This window comes from Phyllobates terribilis, unplaced genomic scaffold, assembly GCF_046119375.1.
Source record: "Phyllobates terribilis strain yellow unplaced genomic scaffold, ASM4611937v1 Scaffold_108__1_contigs__length_5656254, whole genome shotgun sequence".
NCBI classification, from domain to species: Eukaryota; Metazoa; Chordata; class Amphibia; order Anura; family Dendrobatidae; genus Phyllobates; species Phyllobates terribilis.
This window is the reverse complement of record NW_027362868.1, coordinates 48,315-66,910: the sequence shown is the minus strand read 5'-3', so window position 1 is coordinate 66,910 and position 18,596 is coordinate 48,315. Positions and strand designations below refer to the sequence as shown.

Sequence of the window (18,596 nt, the reverse complement as noted above, 5' to 3'; positions counted from 1 at the left end):
TAAAAGAATGCCACAGACTAATCAACCAAACTTTTTGGGTTGGTTTCTCTTTTATAGTCTGCAGGCATTAAATGAAAGAAGTCAGTGTTCCAGCAGAGGGAGACAACGTTTCAGAAAAGGCATTGTAGCAAACCAAAAAAGAAATTTTAAGCGCAGCAGAGTAACCAGCTCACATACCTGTTAGCTCAGGTGAGTTTAAAAGGCTGCTGTTGATAACAAGGGCATTTGCTAAATAGATGGTGTGTGTGCAACAATATACTGAAAGGTCAATTATATTGTGCAGCTTATCTCACCACCTGTAGTTATTTAGGTGAAAGCTCCAAAATGCTTGCCTAATATGTCTGTTTATCCAAAAGGAAGTATAGAGGGAGAGCTAGATAGATAGCATTGCATTACATTACATTACATGGCAATGCAATGCACAGTTGCTGAAGTTGAACCAAAATGAGCTTGTCATCTGGCTTCTGCAACTTTTAACATGAAAAATCCAATGAGGAGAAGAAAAGCAAAGCCAAAGAGTCCATCCCAAAATCCGACAAACAAGCAAAATGAACAAAAAGCATTGAATTCAATTCTTTCTGATTTTAGAAACTGCATTAAAGAAGGGGTGCACCGGTCCTGGAGATACTGCAATACCAGGTCAATGCGTGGAGTGGACAGAGCAAGCTCTTTTTCCATCTCCCTGTTCTAAAAATCCATTTAATATATGGTCCCCAGATAGGGGACGTATCAGATATTAAACTGATAAGAACAGATTTCTTTTTTTTTTTTTTTTTTTTTTTTTTTCCCTCAGATGGGGAAATCCACGGTCTATAGTCACGACCAAAGGAACTTCCTTCCAAACAGCTGCATCATCTCAACGACACAAATGCTGCTCCCATCATCACCGGAAAATTTTTATTTCTTCTTTTTAAACCTTACACAGAAAACAAGATCAAGAAGTATTTACAAAATATCTCCACTTTTTAACTTTCCATATTCCCTCCGCATCCACTTCCCCTCTCCTCTTTTTGTCCCATAGGAAACACACATACATCTTCCCCATAATCACCTTCACACTATCCTTTACAGCAATTTCCTTCCTTTTAAACACATACACATTCCTCACATCCCATAACACTTCCTTTATACACGCAAGCATCAACCACAAGACTCTTTCCTTCGTCCCATCACATATTCCCAAACCAAACATAAACAACTCAAAGGACAACAAATTCACACCACACAATTCTTTACACAAAGGCCCCATTCTCCCAATCACATCTCTAGCATACTGGCAATTCCAAAAAACATGCAACACACTTTCCCTTCCACCACAGCCATTTCTTGGACACGTTTCACTCCTCACTAAACCTCTATTCCTCTGAAACTCTCTTACTGGCAACACTCCATGCAAAGACTGCCACACAACCTCACTCTGCTTATTTGTCATACCACCCATCCGCACCTTCTTCCATACTTTTTGCACATCACACCCTCTCACCAAATTTATTCCACTCTCCATTTCTCTACACTCAATCATCCTGTACACAGCCTTCTTATTTCCCAACAACCTCACATCCACATCACACAACTCATACTTCACCAAAAACTTATAAACCCACACATACCACACGGGCACCTCAAAAGCAACCGGACACCGCAAATCCCTCTCTCTCCACTTCAAACGAAAAGAATAAGCCCCAAATAAATATCCACACATACATGAAAACTTTCCATCGCCCATAATCACTTTCAGCACAAACACCACAATATTCACACCCAAAAAAACTTCTAAATTTGGAAAACCCAAACCACCTTTCTCCATACGCTTCACCAACACTTCCCTCCGAGCCCTCTCCATTTTAGAATTCCACAAAAAACAAACAAAATCCTATTCAATCCTCTCAAAACCATATAACCTGGTGGAAACACAACTGCAACATATAAAAAAATAGGCAACACCACGCTTTTAATGACTAAGATTTTTCCAAAGAAAGTAAGGCTTCTCAACTTCCAAAAACATAACTTCTTTTCAACCTTCTCTTTCGCGTCATCCCAACTTTCTTTCCCATCCAATCTTTCTGAAAACTTCACTCCCAAAACCTTAATGGGCCCATTCACTACGTTCACACCTACATCTCTACTCAAAATACCACTTCCAAAAACCTTACACTCACTCTTTTCCCAATTCACTTTAAATGCAGACGCACCACAAAAGATAGACACTAACAACTTCACCCGCCTCACCGAACATTCAGAATCACATAATACACACACGTCATCCATATAACCACTCACCTTCCACTCTCTTCCTCCACCTCCCGGCACTTGCACACCTCGAACCACTTTATCCTTCCTCAACATACACAACAAAGGTTCAATTGCACAAATAAAAGCCACAGGGGATAACGGACACCCCTGCCTCACGCCCGAATGCACATTCACTCTCCTACCGACATAACCGTTCATTAAAACACAACTATAAATATCTGTATATAGACTTCTCACTCTCCCAACAAAATCAGCAGGAAAACCCATTCTCAGCAACACTCTAAACAAAAAACCATGCGACAACCTATCATACGCCTTTTCAAAATCCAGGCTCAACAAAAACACACTCTTCTTCCGGCTCATACAATCCCATAGACAATCTCTCAATATACACACACACTCGTGAATCCGTCTCCCAGGTACTGCACAACACTGCTCATCCCCAATCACACTCTCTATCACATCACGCATCCTATTTGCCATTAATTTTGCGTAGATCTTATAATCACAGTTCAATAATGTTATTGGCCTCCAGTTTTTCAGACTCTTCAAATCACCCTTTTTCGGAATCAATACAACCATACCTGCACGCATACTACCTGCCACCTCCATATTTTCCCACATATACTTACAAAAATCCACAAAATCACTCCCAATCACATCCCACATCATGCGGTAAAATTCTACTGGAAGACCATCCTCCCCCGGCGTCTTATTCAAAGCCATACTACACATAACCTTCCATACTTCATCACTTGTCACAGCATCCATCAGCCTCTCTCTTTCCGCCTCATTCAATTTACTCTCTAACGTACTCAAAACATCATTCTCCAAACACTCATCCCTCCACTTTACAGCATACAAATCCTCATAAAACTTTGCCACTTCCTCACACATATCCTCTCCACTCACCTCGCTTCCATCTGCTCCATTCAACACACACATATTTTGCTTTTTCCCAAAAACCTTCTTGAAAAAAAAACGTGAACATTTTTCATCATACTCCAAATTATCAACTTTTGCTCTAAAGACAATACTCCTCCCTTTTTCCAACAAGAACTCATGAACCTCCTTTTTCACTTGTAAAATATCCTCCTCCACCTCCATCCCTCCCTCCCTCAATTTATACAAGAAACTTAAACGTGCATTTAAACTCACAAAATGTCTCCTCTTGACTGCTGCCATCTTATAACCCAAATTTTTGAAAAAATTTTTTGTCTGTTTTTTAACCCAATCCCACCACCCACAAACATTCCCAAAACCATTTTTACACTCACACCACTCCTCATACCGTCTTGCATATTCCTTTCTTACTTCCTCATACTCCAATAACTTAACATTCAACTTCCACAAACCTTTCCCAAACACCCCATTCACATTCACATCCAACTCACACGACATGCACACATGATCTGAAAACAAAACATTCTCCTGCTTATAGTCAACAGGAATCATATTTTTTGAAATAAAACAGTAATCCAATCTAGATTGTATTCTTCCACTTTCGGAAAAGAAGGTATTTAACAAAGGCCTCACTTTACATACACTTTGCATATCATGCAAATCAAAATCACTAACTAACTCTAACAAAGTTTTCCCAGACACATCCACATTCACTCTCCCCACATCACAATTCATATCACCCACAATCACCACAGGCATTCTTCCCGGAACAAAAAGTTTAATTTTTTCAAATAACTTTTTCCGGTCATTTTTCTCCACCGGCGCATAAACATTAATAACACAAAATTTAACATTTTTATACTCAAAATTTGCTAAAATGCACCTCCCCACATCAATCACCACATAATCACTCAAAACCACCTCCCTCCCTTTAACTAAAATCCCCACACCATCATTTTTATTACATGCACTCCCCGACCACACAGATGCTCCATGAGACCATTCATCTCCTCTCACCCCATCCACCACTCCACACTCTTGCAAACAAAAAATCGATGCATTCTTCATAGCCAAAAAATCAAAAATTGCAGCCCTCCTGGCCTTATTTTTAAACACTCTCACATTTTGTGAAATTATAGTAAAACCCATTTTTTCCTTTTTTAAACCTCCTAAAAAAAACGAAAACAGAAAAGTTACAAAAACACTACAAAAACTCCACTCACAAGAAAAAGCCTTTGACTTAAGTCAAAGCTTATAATAGGCATTATCACGCATATTGCAAGGCAACCTTAACCAGCACCCCCACTATCTTCTTCCACCATCTGAACCGAGCAACTCGTTTCCGAGCCGCTAGCAGCATCACCATCACCCCACCTTGCTTTCTTGGCACCCACTTTTCACTGCGGTGCCTTGATATCTTCTTCATCATTTGCCCCACCACCCTCCCTGTGACACTTTCTACTCCCCCCACCCTCATCGGAAAAGTACTCCTCAATATTCTCAGGATCTGAAGGGTGTGATGACCCTTCCCCAGTTTCCATACAATCTGCAGCATCTACAGCGTCCTGAAAGTCCAACGTATCCGGACACCTTCCTTCTCCCGCTGCATTCATCTGCCCCTCCATTCTCCTCAATTCTTTCACAAGCTCCTTCTCCATTTTAGGTGCCTTTTTCTCCTTCTGGTAAGCAGGCCTCAGACTCACAGTTTCAGGGGCAGACCTTTCACTCCGTCTCCTCTGCTCTCTCTCCATTCTAGCAGTTTCTCTTTCTATCTGCTGCAAAACCCTCCTCTCCTCCTCCTCCTTCTTCCTCTCCTTATCAGTTTTCCTGGGCACACCCTGCGGGCAATCTTTAAACATGTGCTCACCACTTCCACACATGTCACAAGCCTTGGGCTTCGGGCAGGCACTTGCCACATGCCCCTCCTCTTTGCAGTTACGGCAACATTGCCCTTTCTTACATGCATCCTGCACATGTCCAAAGCAGTAACATTTCCTGCAATACATAGGCTGCCCTACATAGTAAAGGAAGCCCCTATGTCCCGCCACAGAAAAATTCGCAGGAGGATGTCTAAAGCCTCCCACACTTCCAGGATCCTTCTTCAGTTTCACCCGAAACTTGTATTTGCAGTTGAAAATACCTAAAGAATTAAACTGCTTTTCCCCTTTACGCACATAATCACAGTACCGTGCAAGGAAGCCTTCAAGCAATGCTGGCTCAGTAAAAGGATTATAAACTGTTACCCACACAATCTTTTCTTGAAGTCCAAACAAGGGTCCAAACCACACCCCTTCCAAGAAAGGATCATCAGTGTGACTCCGAAGCCACTCAAACACATCAAGGCAGGTATTTTCTTCTACAAAAGTCACGTCATATGTACCTGATTTAGGAAACTCGTTGACGCTGTAGAAGTCGCCTCGTTTTGCTCCAGCTTTTCGTTCCAAAAGTTTCTCCACGATGAAGGACACATTATTCCTCTCGGAAACTGATGGATCCACTCCAATTCGGATAGTATTCTTCACGAAGTTCATCTTCAAAACCTGTCGGTATAATACCACAGAAAATCGCCAAATCCTTTCGCAAAAAGGCCTGGATTCCTCCAGAGAACTCGCACCTATCAGGCTGCAACCAAATGGTCTTAGCCAAAAGGCCGAGAAGCGATAACCAGAATTGGTTTCCGACTACGGTGCCACCCAAGGATTCTGAAAAGTCCATTTGTGGAGATGGCCACCTGGACTCCCGTTAAGAAGACATGCTGTCAACCTCTAGATCACTCACATGCCTGCACTTTTCGGCTTGCTGCTGCTGCAATCCACGCGTTTTAGATCTGCATAACTCCACCTCTTTTAGCACAGTACCCTCAACCCCCGGCTGTTCCCACCCGCCTCAACACCGTTGGAAGGGAGGAGAACCAATTAAGGCGGGGGGGGGGTGGAACGAGCAGCTGTCTACCCTTAGCAGGAGGGTTGCTGATTAATTACCTCTCCTGCTGCTGCTGCTGCTGGCTGTCCAGCAGCAGACTGAAGGTGGCTGCTGCTGTGCGCAGGTATATAAAGGCTCAGAGCCTATTATGACACGCGCAGCCAGCGTTCCATTGCCACATTCCGTCTACTGCAGGCGGGATACCTGGATGGCTGAATGTCACTGAGAAGCTCACAGAGACCGCCATAAGCAACAGTTTAAAAGAATGCCACAGACTAATCAACCAAACTTTTTGGGTTGGTTTCTCTTTTATAGTCTGCAGGCATTAAATGAAAGAAGTCAGTGTTCCAGCAGAGGGAGACAACGTTTCAGAAAAGGCATTGTAGCAAACCAAAAAAGAAATTTTAAGCGCAGCAGAGTAACCAGCTCACATACCTGTTAGCTCAGGTGAGTTTAAAAGGCTGCTGTTGATAACAAGGGCATTTGCTAAATAGATGGTGTGTGTGCAACAATATACTGAAAGGTCAATTATATTGTGCAGCTTATCTCACCACCTGTAGTTATTTAGGTGAAAGCTCCAAAATGCTTGCCTAATATGTCTGTTTATCCAAAAGGAAGTATAGAGGGAGAGCTAGATAGATAGCATTGCATTACATTACATTACATGGCAATGCAATGCACAGTTGCTGAAGTTGAACCAAAATGAGCTTGTCATCTGGCTTCTGCAACTTTTAACATGAAAAATCCAATGAGGAGAAGAAAAGCAAAGCCAAAGAGTCCATCCCAAAATCCGACAAACAAGCAAAATGAACAAAAAGCATTGAATTCAATTCTTTCTGATTTTAGAAACTGCATTAAAGAAGGGGTGCACCGGTCCTGGAGATACTGCAATACCAGGTCAATGCGTGGAGTGGACAGAGCAAGCTCTTTTTCCATCTCCCTGTTCTAAAAATCCATTTAATATATGGTCCCCAGATAGGGGACGTATCAGATATTAAACTGATAAGAACAGATACTACACTTGATCTTAGCCAAAAGGCCGAGAAGCGATAACCAGAATTGGTTTCCGACTACGGTGCCACCCAAGGATTCTGAAAAGTCCATTTGTGGAGATGGCCACCTGGACTCCCGTTAAGAAGACATGCTGTCAACCTCTAGATCCCTCACATGCCTGCACTTTTCGGCTTGCTGCTGCTGCAATCCACGCGTTTTAGATCTGCATAACTCCACCTCTTTTAGCACAGTACCCTCAACCCCCGGCTGTTCCCACCCGCCTCAACACCGTTGGAAGGGAGGAGAACCAATTAAGGCGGGGGGGGGTGGAACGAGCAGCTGTCTACCCTTAGCAGGAGGGTTGCTGATTAATTACCTCTCCTGCTGCTGCTGCTGCTGGCTGTCCAGCAGCAGACTGAAGGTGGCTGCTGCTGTGCGCAGGTATATAAAGGCTCAGAGCCTATTATGACACGCGCAGCCAGCGTTCCATTGCCACATTCCGTCTACTGCAGGCGGGATACCTGGATGGCTGAATGTCACTGAGAAGCTCACAGAGACCGCCATAAGCAACAGTTTAAAAGAATGCCACAGACTAATCAACCAAACTTTTTGGGTTGGTTTCTCTTTTATAGTCTGCAGGCATTAAATGAAAGAAGTCAGTGTTCCAGCAGAGGGAGACAACGTTTCAGAAAAGGCATTGTAGCAAACCAAAAAAGAAATTTTAAGCGCAGCAGAGTAAAAAGCTCACATACCTGTTAGCTCAGGTGAGTTTAAAAGGCTGCTGTTGATAACAAGGGCATTTGCTAAATAGATGGTGTGTGTGCAACAATATACTGAAAGGTCAATTATATTGTGCAGCTTATCTCACCACCTGTAGTTATTTAGGTGAAAGCTCCAAAATGCTTGCCTAATATGTCTGTTTATCCAAAAGGAAGTATAGAGGGAGAGCTAGATAGATAGCATTGCATTACATTACATTACATGGCAATGCAATGCACAGTTGCTGAAGTTGAACCAAAATGAGCTTGTCATCTGGCTTCTGCAACTTTTAACATGAAAAATCCAATGAGGAGAAGAAAAGCAAAGCCAAAGAGTCCATCCCAAAATCCGACAAACAGGCAAAATGAACAAAAAGCATTGAATTCAATTCTTTCTGATTTTAGAAACTGCATTAAAGAAGGGGTGCACCGGTCCTGGAGATACTGCAATACCAGGTCAATGCGTGGAGTGGACAGAGCAAGCTCTTTTTCCATCTCCCTGTTCTAAAAATCCATTTAATATATGGTCCCCAGATAGGGGACGTATCAGATATTAAACTGATAAGAACAGATACTACACTTGATCTTAGCCAAAAGGCCGAGAAGCGATAACCAGAATTGGTTTCCGACTACGGTGCCACCCAAGGATTCTGAAAAGTCCATTTGTGGAGATGGCCACCTGGACTCCCGTTAAGAAGACATGTTGTCAACCTCTAGATCCCTCACATGCCTGCACTTTTCGGCTTGCTGCTGCTGCAATCCACGCGTTTTAGATCTGCATAACTCCACCTCTTTTAGCACAGTACCCTCAACCCCCGGCTGTTCCCACCCGCCTCAACACCGTTGGAAGGGAGGAGAACCAATTAAGGCGGGGGGGGGGGGGTGGAACGAGCAGCTGTCTACCCTTAGCAGGAGGGTTGCTGATTAATTACCTCTCCTGCTGCTGCTGCTGCTGGCTGTCCAGCAGCAGACTGAAGGTGGCTGCTGCTGTGCGCAGGTATATAAAGGCTCAGAGCCTATTATGACACGCGCAGCCAGCGTTCCATTGCCACATTCCGTCTACTGCAGGCGGGATACCTGGATGGCTGAATGTCACTGAGAAGCTCACAGAGACCGCCATAAGCAACAGTTTAAAAGAATGCCACAGACTAATCAACCAAACTTTTTGGGTTGGTTTCACTTTTATAGTCTGCAGGCATTAAATGAAAGAAGTCAGTGTTCCAGCAGAGGGAGACAACGTTTCAGAAAAGGCATTGTAGCAAACCAAAAAAGAAATTTTAAGCGCAGCAGAGTAACCAGCTCACATACCTGTTAGCTCAGGTGAGTTTAAAAGGCTGCTGTTGATAACAAGGGCATTTGCTAAATAGATGGTGTGTGTGCAACAATATACTGAAAGGTCAATTATATTGTGCAGCTTATCTCACCACCTGTAGTTATTTAGGTGAAAGCTCCAAAATGCTTGCCTAATATGTCTGTTTATCCAAAAGGAAGTATAGAGGGAGAGCTAGATAGATAGCATTGCATTACATTACATTACATGGCAATGCAATGCACAGTTGCTGAAGTTGAACCAAAATGAGCTTGTCATCTGGCTTCTGCAACTTTTAACATGAAAAATCCAATGAGGAGAAGAAAAGCAAAGCCAAAGAGTCCATCCCAAAATCCGACAAACAAGCAAAATGAACAAAAAGCATTGAATTCAATTCTTTCTGATTTTAGAAACTGCATTAAAGAAGGGGTGCACCGGTCCTGGAGATACTGCAATACCAGGTCAATGCGTGGAGTGGACAGAGCAAGCTCTTTTTCCATCTCCCTGTTCTAAAAATCCATTTAATATATGGTCCCCAGATAGGGGACGTATCAGATATTAAACTGATAAGAACAGATACTACACTTGATCTTAGCCAAAAGGCCGAGAAGCGATAACCAGAATTGGTTTCCGACTACGGTGCCACCCAAGGATTCTGAAAAGTCCATTTGTGGAGATGGCCACCTGGACTCCCGTTAAGAAGACATGCTGTCAACCTCTAGATCCCTCACATGCCTGCACTTTTCGGCTTGCTGCTGCTGCAATCCACGCGTTTTAGATCTGCATAACTCCACCTCTTTTAGCACAGTACCCTCAACCCCCGGCTGTTCCCACCCGCCTCAACACCGTTGGAAGGGAGGGGAACCAATTAAGGCGGGGGGGGGGGGGGGTGGAACGAGCAGCTGTCTACCCTTAGCAGGAGGGTTGCTGATTAATTACCTCTCCTGCTGCTGCTGCTGCTGGCTGTCCAGCAGCAGACTGAAGGTGGCTGCTGCTGTGCGCAGGTATATAAAGGCTCAGAGCCTATTATGACACGCGCAGCCAGCGTTCCATTGCCACATTCCGTCTACTGCAGGCGGGATACCTGGATGGCTGAATGTCACTGAGAAGCTCACAGAGACCGCCATAAGCAACAGTTTAAAAGAATGCCACAGACTAATCAACCAAACTTTTTGGGTTGGTTTCTCTTTTATAGTCTGCAGGCATTAAATGAAAGAAGTCAGTGTTCCAGCAGAGGGAGACAACGTTTCAGAAAAGGCATTGTAGCAAACCAAAAAAGAAATTTTAAGCGCAGCAGAGTAACCAGCTCACATACCTGTTAGCTCAGGTGAGTTTAAAAGGCTGCTGTTGATAACAAGGGCATTTGCTAAATAGATGGTGTGTGTGCAACAATATACTGAAAGGTCAATTATATTGTGCAGCTTATCTCACCACCTGTAGTTATTTAGGTGAAAGCTCCAAAATGCTTGCCTAATATGTCTGTTTATCCAAAAGGAAGTATAGAGGGAGAGCTAGATAGATAGCATTGCATTACATTACATTACATGGCAATGCAATGCACAGTTGCTGAAGTTGAACCAAAATGAGCTTGTCATCTGGCTTCTGCAACTTTTAACATGAAAAATCCAATGAGGAGAAGAAAAGCAAAGCCAAAGAGTCCATCCCAAAATCCGACAAACAGGCAAAATGAACAAAAAGCATTGAATTCAATTCTTTCTGATTTTAGAAACTGCATTAAAGAAGGGGTGCACCGGTCCTGGAGATACTGCAATACCAGGTCAATGCGTGAAGTGGACAGAGCAAGCTCTTTTTCCATCTCCCTGTTCTAAAAATCCATTTAATATATGGTCCCCAGATAGGGGACGTATCAGATATTAAACTGATAAGAACAGATACTACACTTGATCTTAGCCAAAAGGCCGAGAAGCGATAACCAGAATTGGTTTCCGACTACGGTGCCACCCAAGGATTCTGAAAAGTCCATTTGTGGAGATGGCCACCTGGACTCCCGTTAAGAAGACATGCTGTCAACCTCTAGATCCCTCACATGCCTGCACTTTTCGGCTTGCTGCTGCTGCAATCCACGCGTTTTAGATCTGCATAACTCCACCTCTTTTAGCACAGTACCCTCAACCCCCGGCTGTTCCCACCCGCCTCAACACCGTTGGAGGGGAGGAGAGCCAATTAAGGCGGGGGGGGGGGGTGGAACGAGCAGCTGTCTACCCTTAGCAGGAGGGTTGCTGATTAATTACCTCTCCTGCTGCTGCTGCTGCTGGCTGTCCAGCAGCAGACTGAAGGTGGCTGCTGCTGTGCGCAGGTATATAAAGGCTCAGAGCCTATTATGACACGCGCAGCCAGCGTTCCATTGCCACATTCCGTCTACTGCAGGCGGGATACCTGGATGGCTGAATGTCACTGAGAAGCTCACAGAGACCGCCATAAGCAACAGTTTAAAAGAATGCCACAGACTAATCAACCAAACTTTTTGGGTTGGTTTCTCTTTTATAGTCTGCAGGCATTAAATGAAAGAAGTCAGTGTTCCAGCAGAGGGAGACAACGTTTCAGAAAAGGCATTGTAGCAAACCAAAAAAGAAATTTTAAGCGCAGCAGAGTAACCAGCTCACATACCTGTTAGCTCAGGTGAGTTTAAAAGGCTGCTGTTGATAACAAGGGCATTTGCTAAATAGATGGTGTGTGTGCAACAATATACTGAAAGGTCAATTATATTGTGCAGCTTATCTCACCACCTGTAGTTATTTAGGTGAAAGCTCCAAAATGCTTGCCTAATATGTCTGTTTATCCAAAAGGAAGTATAGAGGGAGAGCTAGATAGATAGCATTGCATTACATTACATTACATGGCAATGCAATGCACAGTTGCTGAAGTTGAACCAAAATGAGCTTGTCATCTGGCTTCTGCAACTTTTAACATGAAAAATCCAATGAGGAGAAGAAAAGCAAAGCCAAAGAGTCCATCCCAAAATCCGACAAACAGGCAAAATGAACAAAAAGCATTGAATTCAATTCTTTCTGATTTTAGAAACTGCATTAAAGAAGGGGTGCACCGGTCCTGGAGATACTGCAATACCAGGTCAATGCGTGGAGTGGACAGAGCAAGCTCTTTTTCCATCTCCCTGTTCTAAAAATCCATTTAATATATGGTCCCCAGATAGGGGACGTATCAGATATTAAACTGATAAGAACAGATACTACACTTGATCTTAGCCAAAAGGCCGAGAAGCGATAACCAGAATTGGTTTCCGACTACGGTGCCACCCAAGGATTCTGAAAAGTCCATTTGTGGAGATGGCCACCTGGACTCCCGTTAAGAAGACATGCTGTCAACCTCTAGATCCCTCACATGCCTGCACTTTTCGGCTTGCTGCTGCTGCAATCCACGCGTTTTAGATCTGCATAACTCCACCTCTTTTAGCACAGTACCCTCAACCCCCGGCTGTTCCCACCCGCCTCAACACCGTTGGAAGGGAGGAGAACCAATTAAGGCGGGGGGGGGGGTGGAACGAGCAGCTGTCTACCCTTAGCAGGAGGGTTGCTGATTAATTACCTCTCCTGCTGCTGCTGCTGCTGGCTGTCCAGCAGCAGACTGAAGGTGGCTGCTGCTGTGCGCAGGTATATAAAGGCTCAGAGCCTATTATGACACGCGCAGCCAGCGTTCCATTGCCACATTCCGTCTACTGCAGGCGGGATACCTGGATGGCTGAATGTCACTGAGAAGCTCACAGAGACCGCCATAAGCAACAGTTTAAAAGAATGCCACAGACTAATCAACCAAACTTTTTGGGTTGGTTTCTCTTTTATAGTCTGCAGGCATTAAATGAAAGAAGTCAGTGTTCCAGCAGAGGGAGACAACGTTTCAGAAAAGGCATTGTAGCAAACCAAAAAAGAAATTTTAAGCGCAGCAGAGTAACCAGCTCACATACCTGTTAGCTCAGGTGAGTTTAAAAGGCTGCTGTTGATAACAAGGGCATTTGCTAAATAGATGGTGTGTGTGCAACAATATACTGAAAGGTCAATTATATTGTGCAGCTTATCTCACCACCTGTAGTTATTTAGGTGAAAGCTCCAAAATGCTTGCCTAATATGTCTGTTTATCCAAAAGGAAGTATAGAGGGAGAGCTAGATAGATAGCATTGCATTACATTACATTACATGGCAATGCAATGCACAGTTGCTGAAGTTGAACCAAAATGAGCTTGTCATCTGGCTTCTGCAACTTTTAACATGAAAAATCCAATGAGGAGAAGAAAAGCAAAGCCAAAGAGTCCATCCCAAAATCCGACAAACAAGCAAAATGAACAAAAAGCATTGAATTCAATTCTTTCTGATTTTAGAAACTGCATTAAAGAAGGGGTGCACCGGTCCTGGAGATACTGCAATACCAGGTCAATGCGTGGAGTGGACAGAGCAAGCTCTTTTTCCATCTCCCTGTTCTAAAAATCCATTTAATATATGGTCCCCAGATAGGGGACGTATCAGATATTAAACTGATAAGAACAGATACTACACTTGATCTTAGCCAAAAGGCCGAGAAGCGATAACCAGAATTGGTTTCCGACTACGGTGCCACCCAAGGATTCTGAAAAGTCCATTTGTGGAGATGGCCACCTGGACTCCCGTTAAGAAGACATGCTGTCAACCTCTAGATCCCTCACATGCCTGCACTTTTCGGCTTGCTGCTGCTGCAATCCACGCGTTTTAGATCTGCATAACTCCACCTCTTTTAGCACAGTACCCTCAACCCCCGGCTGTTCCCACCCGCCTCAACACCGTTGGAAGGGAGGAGAACCAATTAAGGCGAGGGGGGGGTGGAACGAGCAGCTGTCTACCCTTAGCAGGAGGGTTGCTGATTAATTACCTCTCCTGCTGCTGCTGCTGCTGGCTGTCCAGCAGCAGACTGAAGGTGGCTGCTGCTGTGCGCAGGTATATAAAGGCTCAGAGCCTATTATGACACGCGCAGCCAGCGTTCCATTGCCACATTCCGTCTACTGCAGGCGGGATACCTGGATGGCTGAATGTCACTGAGAAGCTCACAGAGACCGCCATAAGCAACAGTTTAAAAGAATGCCACAGACTAATCAACCAAACTTTTTGGGTTGGTTTCTCTTTTATAGTCTGCAGGCATTAAATGAAAGAAGTCAGTGTTCCAGCAGAGGGAGACAACGTTTCAGAAAAGGCATTGTAGCAAACCAAAAAAGAAATTTTAAGCGCAGCAGAGTAACCAGCTCACATACCTGTTAGCTCAGGTGAGTTTAAAAGGCTGCTGTTGATAACAAGGGCATTTGCTAAATAGATGGTGTGTGTGCAACAATATACTGAAAGGTCAATTATATTGTGCAGCTTATCTCACCACCTGTAGTTATTTAGGTGAAAGCTCCAAAATGCTTGCCTAATATGTCTGTTTATCCAAAAGGAAGTATAGAGGGAGAGCTAGATAGATAGCATTGCATTACATTACATTACATGGCAATGCAATGCACAGTTGCTGAAGTTGAACCAAAATGAGCTTGTCATCTGGCTTCTGCAACTTTTAACATGAAAAATCCAATGAGGAGAAGAAAAGCAAAGCCAAAGAGTCCATCCCAAAATCCGACAAACAAGCAAAATGAACAAAAAGCATTGAATTCAATTCTTTCTGATTTTAGAAACTGCATTAAAGAAGGGGTGCACCGGTCCTGGAGATACTGCAATACCAGGTCAATGCGTGGAGTGGACAGAGCAAGCTCTTTTTCCATCTCCCTGTTCTAAAAATCCATTTAATATATGGTCCCCAGATAGGGGACGTATCAGATATTAAACTGATAAGAACAGATACTACACTTGATCTTAGCCAAAAGGCCGAGAAGCGATAACCAGAATTGGTTTCCGACTACGGTGCCACCCAAGGATTCTGAAAAGTCCATTTGTGGAGATGGCCACCTGGACTCCCGTTAAGAAGACATGCTGTCAACCTCTAGATCCCTCACATGCCTGCACTTTTCGGCTTGCTGCTGCAATCCACGCGTTTTAGATCTGCATAACTCCACCTCTTTTAGCACAGTACCCTCAACCCCCGGCTGTTCCCACCCGCCTCAAGACCGTTGGAAGGGAGGAGAACCAATTAAGGCGGGGGGGGGGTGGAACGAGCAGCTGTCTACCCTTAGCAGGAGGGTTGCTGATTAATTACCTCTCCTGCTGCTGCTGCTGCTGGCTGTCCAGCAGCAGACTGAAGGTGGCTGCTGCTGTGCGCAGGTATATAAAGGCTCAGAGCCTATTATGACACGCGCAGCCAGCGTTCCATTGCCACATTCCGTCTACTGCAGGCGGGATACCTGGATGGCTGAATGTCACTGAGAAGCTCACAGAGACCGCCATAAGCAACAGTTTAAAAGAATGCCACAGACTAATCAACCAAACTTTTTGGGTTGGTTTCTCTTTTATAGTCTGCAGGCATTAAATGAAAGAAGTCAGTGTTCCAGCAGAGGGAGACAACGTTTCAGAAAAGGCATTGTAGCAAACCAAAAAAGAAATTTTAAGCGCAGCAGAGTAACCAGCTCACATACCTGTTAGCTCAGGTGAGTTTAAAAGGCTGCTGTTGATAACAAGGGCATTTGCTAAATAGATGGTGTGTGTGCAACAATATACTGAAAGGTCAATTATATTGTGCAGCTTATCTCACCACCTGTAGTTATTTAGGTGAAAGCTCCAAAATGCTTGCCTAATATGTCTGTTTATCCAAAAGGAAGTATAGAGGGAGAGCTAGATAGATAGCATTGCATTACATTACATTACATGGCAATGCAATGCACAGTTGCTGAAGTTGAACCAAAATGAGCTTGTCATCTGGCTTCTGCAACTTTTAACATGAAAAATCCAATGAGGAGAAGAAAAGCAAAGCCAAAGAGTCCATCCCAAAATCCGACAAACAAGCAAAATGAACAAAAAGCATTGAATTCAATTCTTTCTGATTTTAGAAACTGCATTAAAGAAGGGGTGCACCGGTCCTGGAGATACTGCAATACCAGGTCAATGCGTGGAGTGGACAGAGCAAGCTCTTTTTCCATCTCCCTGTTCTAAAAATCCATTTAATATATGGTCCCCAGATAGGGGACGTATCAGATATTAAACTGATAAGAACAGATACTACACTTGATCTTAGCCAAAAGGCCGAGAAGCGATAACCAGAATTGGTTTCCGACTACGGTGCCACCCAAGGATTCTGAAAAGTCCATTTGTGGAGATGGCCACCTGGACTCCCGTTAAGAAGACATGCTGTCAACCTCTAGATCCCTCACATGCCTGCACTTTTCGGCTTGCTGCTGCTGCAATCCACGCGTTTTAGATCTGCATAACTCCACCTCTTTTAGCACAGTACCCTCAACCCCCGGCTGTTCCCACCCGCCTCAACACCGTTGGAAGGGAGGAGAACCAATTAAGGCGGGGGGGGGGTGGAACGAGCAGCTGTCTACCCTTAGCAGGAGGGTTGCTGATTAATTACCTCTCCTGCTGCTGCTGCTGCTGGCTGTCCAGCAGCAGACTGAAGGTGGCTGCTGCTGTGCGCAGGTATATAAAGGCTCAGAGCCTATTATGACACGCGCAGCCAGCGTTCCATTGCCACATTCCGTCTACTGCAGGCGGGATACCTGGATGGCTGAATGTCACTGAGAAGCTCACAGAGACCGCCATAAGCAACAGTTTAAAAGAATGCCACAGACTAATCAACCAAACTTTTTGGGTTGGTTTCTCTTTTATAGTCTGCTGGCATTAAATGAAAGAAGTCAGTGTTCCAGCAGAGGGAGACAACGTTTCAGAAAAGGCATTGTAGCAAACCAAAAAAGAAATTTTAAGCGCAGCAGAGTAACCAGCTCACATACCTGTTAGCTCAGGTGAGTTTAAAAGGCTGCTGTTGATAACAAGGGCATTTGCTAAATAGATGGTGTGTGTGCAACAATATACTGAAAGGTCAATTATATTGTGCAGCTTATCTCACCACCTGTAGTTATTTAGGTGAAAGCTCCAAAATGCTTGCCTAATATGTCTGTTTATCCAAAAGGAAGTATAGAGGGAGAGCTAGATAGATAGCATTGCATTACATTACATTACATGGCAATGCAATGCACAGTTGCTGAAGTTGAACCAAAATGAGCTTGTCATCTGGCTTCTGCAACTTTTAACATGAAAAATCCAATGAGGAGAAGAAAAGCAAAGCCAAAGAGTCCATCCCAAAATCCGACAAACAAGCAAAATGAACAAAAAGCATTGAATTCAATTCTTTCTGATTTTAGAAACTGCATTAAAGAAGGGGTGCACCGGTCCTGGAGATACTGCAATACCAGGTCAATGCGTGGAGTGGACAGAGCAAGCTCTTTTTCCATCTCCCTGTTCTAAAAATCCATTTAATATATGGTCCCCAGATAGGGGACGTATCAGATATTAAACTGATAAGAACAGATACTACACTTGATCTTAGCCAAAAGGCCGAGAAGCGATAACCAGAATTGGTTTCCGACTACGGTGCCACCCAAGGATTCTGAAAAGTCCATTTGTGGAGATGGCCACCTGGACTCCCGTTAAGAAGACATGCTGTCAACCTCTAGATCCCTCACATGCCTGCACTTTTCGGCTTGCTGCTGCTGCAATCCACGCGTTTTAGATCTGCATAACTCCACCTCTTTTAGCACAGTACCCTCAACCCCCGGCTGTTCCCACCCGCCTCAAGACCGTTGGAAGGGAGGAGAACCAATTAAGGCGGGGGGGGGGTGGAACGAGCAGCTGTCTATGACGCACCCCCTGGGCCATATTCTTTAGGGGGAATACCCGGAGCCGGATCAGATGGGAGTTGTAATAATAAGAAAAAACGCAGCACTACTGGACCTGGGTGCTTGAGTTGGGTCCAAAGCCTTGAGATATAGTGATAACCTCAGCACACCAAATGATATAAAAGGTACTTTTATTAGCAGTCCACAGTAAAGACGTTTCGGTCAACACGACCTTCATCAGTGTACTGCATGTAAACAGAAATATACAGAAATAGAGACATTACAATAATTGTAAAATTACAATTAATATATGTTAGACATATATAAAGAGAAGAGGTCTATGTGTCTATGTAACCTTTATCCAGCAAATAAAACAAGAAGAACGGAGCAACCTACCAAATTACTGGGATGGGAGCAGGAAAAAGGAAGGAGATGGGACCCAATACTGGGGATCCTATGGAGAGAGTGCATGTTATAAAGTTATGTGGAGCTGGAATAGGGTGAGGGCTATAAGAGAGCTAAACATACCGTATTTGTAAAGAGCCTGGAGTTAAGTGCTGCCTGGATCGCGGTATCCACCGCTGGATATTTGCAGGGTGTACGTATAGAGGGACTGTCTATAAGTATGGGTGAAGGGGAGGAGGGTTTAGCTGTCAGCCAATGAGAGGAGTGGATGTGCCGGTGAATCGCGCTATTAGCGGTG

The 18,596-nt window shown here is 44.1% G+C and overlaps 10 non-coding genes across 10 annotated transcripts; all 10 read right to left on the bottom strand.

The window, feature by feature from the left end:
* Positions 1 to 602: 602 nt before the first annotated feature.
* LOC141200927 (U2 spliceosomal RNA) lies at positions 603 to 801 on the bottom strand. Its single transcript, XR_012272605.1, has one exon. It is a non-coding gene; the product is annotated as a U2 spliceosomal RNA (small nuclear RNA).
* Positions 802 to 6,938: 6,137 nt separating this feature from the next.
* On the bottom strand, positions 6,939 to 7,129 carry LOC141199222 (U2 spliceosomal RNA). The gene has a single exon (XR_012270980.1). It is a non-coding gene; the product is annotated as a U2 spliceosomal RNA (small nuclear RNA).
* Positions 7,130 to 8,248: 1,119 nt separating this feature from the next.
* On the bottom strand, positions 8,249 to 8,439 carry LOC141199211 (U2 spliceosomal RNA). The gene has a single exon (XR_012270969.1). It is a non-coding gene; the product is annotated as a U2 spliceosomal RNA (small nuclear RNA).
* Positions 8,440 to 9,562: 1,123 nt separating this feature from the next.
* Positions 9,563 to 9,753, bottom strand: LOC141199199 (U2 spliceosomal RNA). The gene has a single exon (XR_012270958.1). It is a non-coding gene; the product is annotated as a U2 spliceosomal RNA (small nuclear RNA).
* Positions 9,754 to 10,878: 1,125 nt separating this feature from the next.
* On the bottom strand, positions 10,879 to 11,069 carry LOC141200434 (U2 spliceosomal RNA). The gene has a single exon (XR_012272155.1). It is a non-coding gene; the product is annotated as a U2 spliceosomal RNA (small nuclear RNA).
* Positions 11,070 to 12,191: 1,122 nt separating this feature from the next.
* LOC141199188 (U2 spliceosomal RNA) lies at positions 12,192 to 12,382 on the bottom strand. Its single transcript, XR_012270947.1, has one exon. It is a non-coding gene; the product is annotated as a U2 spliceosomal RNA (small nuclear RNA).
* A 1,121-nt stretch (positions 12,383 to 13,503) lies between these two features.
* On the bottom strand, positions 13,504 to 13,694 carry LOC141199177 (U2 spliceosomal RNA). Its single transcript, XR_012270936.1, has one exon. It is a non-coding gene; the product is annotated as a U2 spliceosomal RNA (small nuclear RNA).
* Positions 13,695 to 14,814: 1,120 nt separating this feature from the next.
* On the bottom strand, positions 14,815 to 15,005 carry LOC141199166 (U2 spliceosomal RNA). The gene has a single exon (XR_012270925.1). It is a non-coding gene; the product is annotated as a U2 spliceosomal RNA (small nuclear RNA).
* A 1,117-nt stretch (positions 15,006 to 16,122) lies between these two features.
* On the bottom strand, positions 16,123 to 16,313 carry LOC141199153 (U2 spliceosomal RNA). Its single transcript, XR_012270913.1, has one exon. It is a non-coding gene; the product is annotated as a U2 spliceosomal RNA (small nuclear RNA).
* A 1,120-nt stretch (positions 16,314 to 17,433) lies between these two features.
* Positions 17,434 to 17,624, bottom strand: LOC141199141 (U2 spliceosomal RNA). The gene has a single exon (XR_012270902.1). It is a non-coding gene; the product is annotated as a U2 spliceosomal RNA (small nuclear RNA).
* Positions 17,625 to 18,596: the final 972 nt, after the last annotated feature.